The sequence below is a fragment of the Zeugodacus cucurbitae genome, chromosome 3, assembly GCF_028554725.1.
Source record: "Zeugodacus cucurbitae isolate PBARC_wt_2022May chromosome 3, idZeuCucr1.2, whole genome shotgun sequence".
NCBI lineage: Eukaryota > Metazoa > Arthropoda > Insecta > Diptera > Tephritidae > Zeugodacus > Zeugodacus cucurbitae.
This window is the reverse complement of record NC_071668.1, coordinates 40,216,973-40,228,274: the sequence shown is the minus strand read 5'-3', so window position 1 is coordinate 40,228,274 and position 11,302 is coordinate 40,216,973. Positions and strand designations below refer to the sequence as shown.

General features: G+C 36.4%; 1 protein-coding gene across 1 annotated transcript in view; it reads left to right on the top strand.

Annotated features, from left to right (window-relative positions):
• The first annotated feature begins 964 nt into the window (after positions 1 to 964).
• LOC105220195 (actin-binding protein WASF3) overlaps positions 965 to 11,302 on the top strand; it is a 37,206-nt gene continuing 26,868 nt past the window's right edge. Inside the window, exon 1 of the mRNA XM_011196608.3 lies at positions 965 to 1,173. The gene's annotated coding sequence lies outside the window, so the exon portion shown is untranslated. The remainder of the gene's footprint in view (positions 1,174 to 11,302) is intronic.

The following is an 11,302-nucleotide window of genomic DNA, read 5'->3' as shown; positions in this document are numbered from 1 at the left end:
GATTGTTAATTTATAAATTTTGAACGTTCGCAATAGCACTAAATTTATTAATCTAAATGGGAAATATTGTTAAATTAGCATCTATGTACAAATGAAGTTACGAATATTTTTCACAATCGTAATAGTAGTGAAATTTAATTTGTATTATATAACAACACAAAAAAACCAACTTAGAACATTTGGGAAATTGTAAATTATAAAAATTTAATAATTAATACTAACTTTATATGTAAAATATGTAAATTTTGCAATGTATAAATTATAGCCGCAAAAACGTGTGGAAAAATGAAAGTTTACTTTCTACTGAAATGATAATATTTAAAAAGTAATCTATACTAATTATTAAAAATGTAAAATACCATATACCATACCATTTATAAATTAAAATACCTCATTTAATTAAAAAAATAAAATAACCAATGAACCAAATTTAAGTAACGAAACGGTGACCCAACAAATGACCAATACCTGTGACTAAGGGGTGACCCTGAAAATGAGAAATCGAACAATCTCCACTGATAGATGGCTGATTAAATAAAAAAAAACTTCTAAAGAGGGCTCTGCTAACCACACATGACATATTCCTCTCCAAAACAATGAAAAATTGGAGAAGAAAGACATATGCAGGACTTGAACCAAAATCAATGAGAGAGAGCGAGCAAGATAATCACACCGACATGCCGTAAAAGAGGAGAAATGGTAACTTTTTTCCTGCTGCTAGAACAAGAGAGACAAATAAAATAATACAAGCCTTTTTTACTGGTAACCAATACACCATTAAAAAAGCAAATCTACTCGTCTTGCAGGGTTAGGTCAGTTTGATTGAATGAACAAATTATTGCTGGTAATAATTGTCAGAATAATGTGTTTAATAAGTAGTGCCAATTACAAGCAAAATTAAATAGGCATTGATAATATGGACAAAAAAATTATCGAGATAAAATCTTTAGTCCGCCGAGATGCACGAATAAGCTTATCGTTTTGCTCCTCCCTTAGTTTATCGAATAAAGCTCTGATTAATGTTGGTGAAAATTGTTATATTTTAAAAGTGTATTTAATAACATTTTTGCTTTATTTAAAGTAGTAATATTTGTGACTTTACTATACTAAACGATTCAAGCAAACTTATTTTTAGATTACTTGTATTTGAGATGCTTGAGTAGCAAATTGCTGGTATGTATACTGCAATCAATAAATATGTTGACTTGTGTTGTTTAGGTTTGTATACTGAAGAATGAAATTTTTTATACATTTCATCAATTATATTTCATGAATTCAAAAGATTTTTTGGGGAAACTTTAGTATAGTATCCCCCGATTTCAGGGTTAAAATGGGTATGGTTGGAAAGAGGACGATCTCCAGATTACGAATATATGTATATAATAGTTGCCGCAGGAGACTTATAGTTTTCGAGATATTCGCATTCAAAGTTGAAAATTTCACAAATTTTGTGTGGCGATATTTCGATTATTAGTTAACTTTTAATTTATATAATGCGCTTATTACACACTAACACTTCACTAAATTGTTTCCACATACTTATTTTATATCAATTATTTATTTGCTTTAAATAAGCATTTTAATTTTTGCACAATTTTGTTTATATGCACAATAACCAGGTTGACAGATATCATGTGTTGCCTCCTATAAGTCTCCTGCGGCAACTATTATATATATTCGTAATCTGGAGATCGTCCTCTTTCCAACCATACCCATTTTAACTCTGAAATCGGGGGATACTATACTAAAGCCGACCCGATTTTTTTTTAGTATTGAAAGTCAGTCTATAAATAAAAAAATAAAAGTCATTATCATATTGGGAAGCGTAATTGAATCATCTTTTAGCACGACATTAACCTTGTTGCCCCATCGCACAGTGCGACTACGGGGCCTTTTTTTTGCGGATCAATTCAAGGACCGGAACAAACTTTAGTATACTATTCCAGGCTTTCGGGGAAAAAGTTGTTGGAAACAGGAGGTTCTCTAGATTAAGAATATATATATATATGTAGTTGACTTATAGTTTTCGAGATATTTGCACTTAAAGTTGAAAAGAGTGCAACTTTTATCTTGAATTTTCACAATATATATTGAATATTTTATTAATATTATGCACTTATTTTACACTTACACTTCACCACATTGTTTCTGCATATTGATTTTATAAAAATTATCCCGAAAATAGCTGTAAATAAATATTTAATATTTTACACAAATCTCATAATTTCAACAATAACAAAAAGGGTTACAGCTTGACAAGTAATAAGTGTTGCCATATCAAATATATGCAAACGAATGAGAAGAACCAAAATAAATAAATAGCCCAAATGCGGAAAACAAATGCCCTCTAAAAAGATTGTATAAAGATAATATGTATAAAGAAAGTTTATGATATTGACTCTATGTACTATAAGTATATTTTATTGCATCAATTTACAAACGGATCTTCGTGTTTATTAGCTATGGTTTTCTTCCACATATACTCTATTATCAAATTTACAAAATCTTCAGGATTGTTATGATCTTTGATAAAGAATCGTCTGATGACCCGCCACTGGGACTCAATGCACTGCGTATGGGTTCCATCATCGGCTACAAATGGATTGTCCGAATCGCTGAGATTTACACGACGGTGCTCATATCCGTGACTTGTCAAGCAGTCAGTACATAGTATTGTACCTTCTGCGACATGCTTTTGAATTAAGGGTATGAGCACCTCGTTAGACCGTACGTTGTCCGGACATACATCCAACCGTTAATCATCGCTACCGTCCTCTACCATTCCCAAGGCCCAGTGGCCTTCAACTCTCCTTCCTAAAAAAGAAAACAAAAATATGTACTTATGTAACGTAATGAATAATATATTTATTATTATTATGTTGTATTTTCGTTTACGGAATTTACCTTCATCAATATGCACTTTTTTGTCAGAGCGGTCACTTTTTTCTACCGCTACCTGCTGTTCATTGATTTGGTACAATACCACCACTTCGCGGCAATAATTGTATCAGTCGCATATGGTAGAGCTTGATAAAATTGGCTCCCTGATAATGCTATTTTTCCGAACTTCGGCTTGTGACCAATGCGAAGCATAGGAGTACATTAAGTGAACACCTGAGGTAATGGAATCTTAGCATTCTCAAACCATGTACCCTTCGCTCGGGACTCTGCTCGCGTACGTCAAGTACTCTTCCGGCATCGAAAAATTCCGACTGCACTATTGCCGACTATCGATACCGCCATAGTAGAGTTGTGCAAACGACATAATTTCCTATTCGGAATCAATCCCTGCTCCTCAGCAAAAGCAATACATTTTTCGCGTGTATCAAATGTGTGTGTATCTTTCCGATATTCCACATCCCTTTGACCTCCGATGCAGTCAAAATTACTTTTCCTAACTACGCCTCGGCAGGTCGATGGCTCGTTACAATCTATTGAAAAGACTTTCGTAACATTTTAAACAAATTAAATTCGATAATAACATACCTGCTGAACTTCCACTCATTTAAAAAAATAGCTTTAAGAAATTTATATAAAACAACTCGGAAACCACTTTGCAATATTCACGAATATTCGCTTAGAAAAACTCACGTATGATCACTTGCAAAAACACAATGAATTGAAAGAGAGTAAAACGGACAGAAAAAGAAACGGTACTTTGATTCGTAGTAGTTAGTAGTTATAATAAAATCCGTTATGGAAAATTAAGTGTTGAGGAGACTGTATACCCTCTTTGACATTATTTATTTTTGGGTTAGAACTTATTTCTGCACTGGCGGCCTTCGCCCGCGCTTAAAAAAAAATAACCCGTTGGCTCGACCAGGATTTTTCATCTACTTCTTTTTAATAACATTATAAACAGTATTTCATCAAATTTTTAAATAACACCGAAGCCGAAACCCCAGTCTTAAACTTGGAAACAGTCTTGTTATAATCGATAATTCCTTTGTTTTCTGCATTTTATTTACCCTTTTTTCTATATTTTAAGGCTGAGTTATTTTGTTATGAAGGCAATAGAATCTAATTACTACTATTGCTCAAACCAAATCCAAGGATAAAGGCTAAATCAACGCTAAAAAATGTGTGTAAATAGTTTTGACTACGGCGAGTGTTCAGTTCATTTGCTTCTTTCTCCGCCATGTTTCTAGCTATTCTTGTCAAGCCGACCCCAAGGACCCTTTATTACTATGATTTTTCAGTGTTTTATTTTTAATATAACTGAAATTAGTAAAATAAAGTTTTTTAGAAAATTTGGGGAAAACTTTAGTATAGCATCCCTTGATTTCGGGGATAAAGTGAGTATGGTTGTATACAGGAGATCCTCCAGATTAAGAATTTTGGAGACTTATAGTTTTCGAGATATTCGCGTTTAAAGTTTAAAAATTGTCAAATTTTAATACGTAATTTTTCGCTATATATTACATTTTTCATTTACATTTTGCACTTATTATACACTCACACTTCTCTACGTTCTTTCCACATATTTATTTTATATTATTTATTTAGAAATTTGCTTTAAAAAAGCACCTTAATTATTATTCAATTTTATTATTTCACAAAATAAAAAAGGGTTGCGGGCTGAAAAAATAAGCATTGCCATATCTTAAAATTAATCAAAATATATAAAATGGAGGGATTAAAGCCCATATACAAGAACCTCTATACTATGACAAGTAATGAAAATTATTCATGGGATGCTATACTAAATCCAAGCCAAAATTTGGCTGCAGAAAACTCTCTTTTAATATTCATTAATATTGTTGCCATGTTTATCCAAACTGTCATTGGTGATTGTGAAGTACTCCTCAGTTCATTATAATAATCTGCATTATCATCACTGCCGTTATATACACACTAATCATGTATAATTAAATCAACAGCCAGTTCTGGTAAAATTTTAACGTTCTTTTTTGGCAACATTCGCATTCTTGAAATAATGCGTGAATGAATGTAATTCTAAATACCATGAATACCAAAGTGTTGTTGTTTTATGTGCAAATACTCGAATTTTCCTGTTATTGATTTCATACCCACTAGACACTACAACAATTAGTATGAGCATTTGGTTTCTCCAATTTAAATTTATTGAGATTAACAATGATAACAATGATATATGTGAAAATCCAACGAAACTCCAACTGTAGAAACAACAAGAGTAAAGCTAACAACAATAACAAAAACACCTTTTGCGTCACAAGGCGTAGCTCAGACACAAATTTTATTGATAAATTAAAAAGAGAAGCGTATTACAAATTCAAGCATATTTTCTGAAGCGCACTGATGCGCAACCTAAATGTCTCTAATCAAATGGTGTTGAAATCTTATCTCAGCTACTAACTTTTTGTCCAATTATATTGAAAAATTCAATTGTTTTTTTCACTCTATATAAATAGTAAAAAAATATACTTTTGCAGATACTTCTTATTAGAAAAGTCTGCGAAATAGATTAATAAGCACTTGCGCTTGATGGTTCCATCGTTAGTTTTGTAAATATTTATAATCACTTGACTGCGAATTTTTTCTGAAAATTTTCGTTAAGTTATTAACAGCAGCCGATGCGCACACTTATGCATTGATACATGTGTTATGTGATGGATTGACAATTTTTTTCGCGTAGTACTACTTTCGGCATTGGCGGCCTTCGGTCGCGCTACGAAAGAATAACCCTGGTCGAACCAACACCGAGGATTATCAAAAAGAGGGGAAAACATAAGTTTTTTCGCATATAACTCTTTAAAAAAAGCATAAAATCCTTTTTTTTTATTTTTTATATTCTTTTACAAAATATGGGATATGGTAGCTCTTAATATGCGTCAGCATGAAACCTGTTTTTATTGTACAAAAAAAGATTATTGTGTAAAAAGTTAAATGTTTATTTGCAGCATATTTTAATATAATTTATAGAAAATAAATATGTAGAAACAAATTAGTGAAGTTTAAATATATGTAAAGTGCAAAATATATGTGAAAAATTCAATATACCGTGAAATAACATGTTAAAAAAACACACGCAAATTAAATGTGATATGGCTGCAAAATGTGCCACATCAAAACCCATGTTTACTTCCATGCAATGTATCGTAGAAAAAATAATTGCATCTTTGTTTCTACTGTCATAATACAAATGCACACATACATTTCGCTAATATTTTGTTTTCTGCTATGGGGTGTTCTCGTCCTATGGTATATTTTGGTGTATGTAGTCTTTTTAAATTTCTTGCAATCATGCAAGAGTTTCCCCATATTATGTTAATTGATAGAATTGAATACAAATTACCTGACCTTAAGTGTTTTAAAAATCACTTAGCACACTATTAACTGTAAATGTTTGTAAGGATTTCACATCGACTGTGTTTTCTTTATTTGCAAATCATAGTTCTTTGGCTTAGAATTTTTTTCTGCTATTCTATTTCTAATATTTGAACTATATAAAAATGTTTCTTAATAACACTGGTTGAGCTTACCAAGTGTTCAAAGTTTTTTCGCTCATGAGTTCCTCATGTTCGGTATCTGGGACCTTGTCATGCTAGAAACGCAATAATTGTGCGAAATTTTGTTCCGATATCTTCATTAGTGCTTAATTTTTAGATTGCTATAAATTATAATATTTTCTATAAATTATACTAGCAGACCCGGCCACACGTTTTTGTGGTTAAGGTATACATTAAATTAAGTTGATCCAATCTTGGCTTCGGCGACGATATTAATTACTCGAGGTTGATTTATGTTACGCAGCATGATGATAACTCACACTACTTTTAATTGCAAAGTGAGTGGTGATAGTACAGGCAATTTTAAATAGTTTGGGATAGTTGACTATGTAATCCTGGTTTTTAGCTGTGTCAACTCTCTTGGACCGAAATGAGTGAAATTGGTTCTGGAATTACATCAGCCCTCATATACTATATATGATGATTTTCTATTGGACTTTATGGCGATTATATATGTCAAATTGTATGTTATCTTAATAAAATTACATCAATAAATTGCAAGAGTATAAAATGTTCGGTTGGATCATCAGCTGTAGCTAAGAGTGTACACGAAGATCGTGGAAAGTCGTTTCGGTGCCCTTCGTAGCAAATCGGATTGACGTATGGAAGGACTTGTCTATATCAAGTTTCATCAAGACGGACATCCTGTCCACAAATTTATTTAACTTTGGGTTCTGATTTTCATAGTTGCCATATTCTGTTTCGTGTCCTTTAAAGTTACACACATAATTTGGTTTCTTCCTTATATTAGGTTGTCAAATATCTCCCTTCCTTTTTTTTGCTTTTTATTCAATGCTTTATAAAAAGTGTTACAGTTATCGGATTTAGTTCAAATATGCGCCGTTTCGTTCGATAATTTGTTTCCATTTAGACGGCAACTTCATAATACCCCCTCGTAGAAGCCCATATCCTTATTTGCGAAGAACTCGGACAGCCAGTTTTCACAAGCCTCTTTCGAGTTAACCTTACACAACCAAGGCCGTTCGCAATGGACAGGAACAGGTGATAATCACTTGGCGCTATGTCCGGGATATAGGTAGATTCGTTGTTGTTGTTGTAGCGGTTATCTATCCCTGCCTAAAAAGAAGAGCATAAATCTAGTAGTCGTCGAAATCATCTAACGGGAGGCCCAGGAAACGTGCTGTTTCGACAGGGTTGGACCAAAGGGAAAGGGGTGTTAGATGAGTAGGGTTCGTTGGGCATGCAAAGAGGTGGATAGAATCATGCGGGGACTCGTTGCATGCGGGACATTTATTTTGTATGTCGGGGTTCAGTCTGGATAAGTAGGAGTTTAACCTCCTACAACTTCCAGATCGAAGTTGCGCAAGAATCACTCTGGTTTCACGTGGCAACTCGAGCTCTTCGTCTGTTCCAAGGACGCCATTCACTGGAAGGGAGTCAATGAAGGTGTTGATTCCGTCAGGGCCGTTGGCTTTGGAGGACTTGGTCTTCCTGATGACCTCCTGAACCTCCACACTGGTGAAAACAAGTGGCCCGCCGTTGTTTCGCATTTTGCGCAGCCTTCTGGTGACACGTCTTTTAGCCCTGTCAACCGGGGGGTGCAGTATGAATTGTCGGCTAAAATAGCTCGCGCACCTCTCCGGGTCCGAGGAGGTATGGCTACCGAATTGAATTTCAACCCGGTCGTCATGTCTCCTCGGGTTTGACAGGGATTTGACGGTTGACCAGAGCTTGCACACCAGAGGAAAGATTATAGGACACCAGTGGAAAGATTACCTGACCTTATGTGTTTTAAAAATCACTTAGCACACTATTAACTGTAAATGTTTGTAAGGATTACATATCGACTGTTTTTTCTTTATTTGCAAATCATAGTTCTTTGGCTTAGAATTTGTTTCTGCTATTCTATTTCTAATATTTGAACTATATAACAATTTTTCTTAATAACACTGGTTGAGCTTACCAAGTATTCGAAGTTTTTTCGCTCATGAGTTCCTCATGTTCGGTATCTGGGACCTTGTCATGCTAGAAACGCAATAATTGTGCGAAATTTTGTTCCGATATCTTCATTAGTGCTTAATTTTTAGATTGCTATAAATTATAATATTTTCTATAAATTATACTAGCAGACCCGGCCACACGTTTTTGTGGTTAAGGTATACATTAAATTAAGTTGATCCAATCTTGGCTTCGGCGACGATATTGATTACTCGGGGTTGATTTAGCATGATGATAACTTGCACTACTTTTAATTGCAAAGTGAGTGGTGATAGTACAGGCAATTTTAAATAGTTTGGGATAATTGACTATGTAATCCTGATTTTTAGCTGTGTCAACTCTCTTGGACCGAAATGAGTGAAATTGGTTCTGGAATTACATCAGCCCTCATATACTATATATGATGATTTTCTATTAGACTTTATGGCGATTATATATGTCAAATTATATGTTATCTTAATAAAAGTACATCAATAAATTGCAAGAGTATAAAATGTTCGGTTGGACCAGAACTTAGCCTTTCCTTATTTGTTACAATTGTTTTGGGCTATCGACACAACCTTATACATACAATTGAACAATAACAAAAATATTTTAACAAAGCAACAACGATAACCTTTAAAATATAATGTTTATGTCCTATGTCCGGGCTATATGGTAGATTCGTTGTTGTTGTTGTAGCGGTTATCTATCCCTGCCTGAAAAGAAGAGCATAAATCTAGTTGTCGTCGAAATCATCTAACGGGAGGCCCAGGAAACGTGCTGTTTCGACAGGGTTGGACCAAAGGGAAAGGGGTGTTAGATGAGTAGGGTTCGTTGGGCATGCAAAGAGGTGGATAGAATCATGCGGGGACTCGTTGCATGCGGGACATTTATTTTGTATGTCGGGGTTCAGTCTGGATAAGCAGGAGTTTAACCTGCTACAACTTCCAGATCGAAGTTGCGCAAGAATCACTCTGGTTTAACGTGGCAACTCGAGCTCTTCGTCTGCTATAGGTGGTGGTTTGGTTCCAAGGACGCCATTCACTGGAAGGGAGTCAATGAAGGTGTTGATAGCTCCCCTGTGAATGGCGTTTAGAGCGTGTCTAAAACTGTTTGCGTCCGCAGTCTGGTCGGTTACGGGTTGAGTTCGTCGACGTGTTGTAAGAATGATCTCTTGATGCACCTAGGAGGCGGTTCTGCTTTCAGCAAGTGACTACATGGGTGATTTCTACGAAAACACCCAAGTAGAAACTGCTTGGTAAGCAGTTCATTATGCTCCTTAATAGGCAGCATAATGGCCTCACTGTGAAGGTGATAGCCTTGTAAGTGGCCAGCAACGTTTCTTTGTCCTTTCCCCAAGTGCTACCGGCTAGCGACTTGAGGATTTTGTTGCGGCTCTGTACTTCAGTGACTATCGCAGTTGTGTGCGGAGTGAAGGAGTGCAGACGGTCAAATGTGACTCCCAAAATTTTGGGATTATTGACTGTCGGAATTGGTGTGCCATTGACATGAATGTTAAGAATTAGTCTGTACTCCTTCGTCCAATTGGTAAAAAGGGTCGGCGTGGATTTAGTGGGTGCGAGTGCCAGGCTCCTCGCATAAAAGAAGCGAGAAAGTTCGGGGAGGTAGCTATTCACTTTCGAACACATGTCATCGATGCCAGTGCCCGACGTCATTATCGTACATTCATCTGCGTAGGAGGTAACAGAAACTCCCTCTGGTGGTTGAGGAAGTTTGGACATATAGAAATTAAACAGTAACGGGGAGAGAACACCGCCCTGTGGAACCCCTTGTTTAATTTTCCTAAGTTTCGATGTTTTACCTCGAAATAATACCGATGATTGCCGACCGCTCAAGTAGTTCATAATCCATCTCTTCAGCCCCGGAGAAACTGTTGTTTGTTCGACGTCTTCTAGAAGCGTTGTTAAGTTGACCGTGTCAAAAGCTTTTGACAGGTTCAACGCTACTAGAACGGTTCTCTTACAGGGTGGTTTCTGATTTAGACCATGAACTATCTGGGCGTTTATGAAGCTAAGTGCTGTGGTGGTACTATGCACTTTACGGAAACCATGTTGATGTTTAGCTAGGTTCAGGTGGTATGTGAGTGTCGGGAGCAGTAAGGCCTCAAGTGTCTTCACTACTGGGGAAAGGAGAGTTATCTGGCGATGGGACTCCCCTAGGTTGGCGGGTTTCCCAGGTTTCAGTAGTGGAACCACACTTCCGATTTTCCACATACCGGGTATTTTAATAGTGGTTAGCGACAGATTAAGTACCTTGGCGAGAAATTCTACTCCCGTTGAACCTAGGTGTTTTAACATTAAATAATTGATTCCGTCAGGGCCGTTGGCTTTGGAGGACTTGGTCTTCCTGATGACCTCCTGAACCTCCTCACTGGTGAAAACAAGTGGCCCGCCGTCTTTTAGCCCTGTCAACCGGGGGGTGCAGTATGAATAGTCGGCTAAAATAGCTCGCGCACCTCTCCGGGTCCGAGGAGGCATGGCTACCGAATTGAATTTCAACCCGGTCGTCATGTCTCCTCGGGTTTGACAGGGATTTGACGGTGGACCAGAGCTTGCACACCAGTCGAAAGATTACAGGACTTCAAGTGCTGTACCCATTTCGTCCGCTTATAGTTATTTACCAGTTGTCGAATCTCCAAATTGAGATCCCTTATGCGGGGATCACAGGGATCGACCTGGCGTAAGGAGTCACGCTCATTTGCTAAAACTTCCGCTTCAGCCGGGAAATTAAGGCGCATGTTAGCAATTCTTCCGACTGGTATGAATCGAGCAATAGCATCGGTGGTCTCCTTGCGGAATTAACGTTCGCCAACGATTACGTCCGTAGGAATGGGAAGAGCGGCGTAGGCA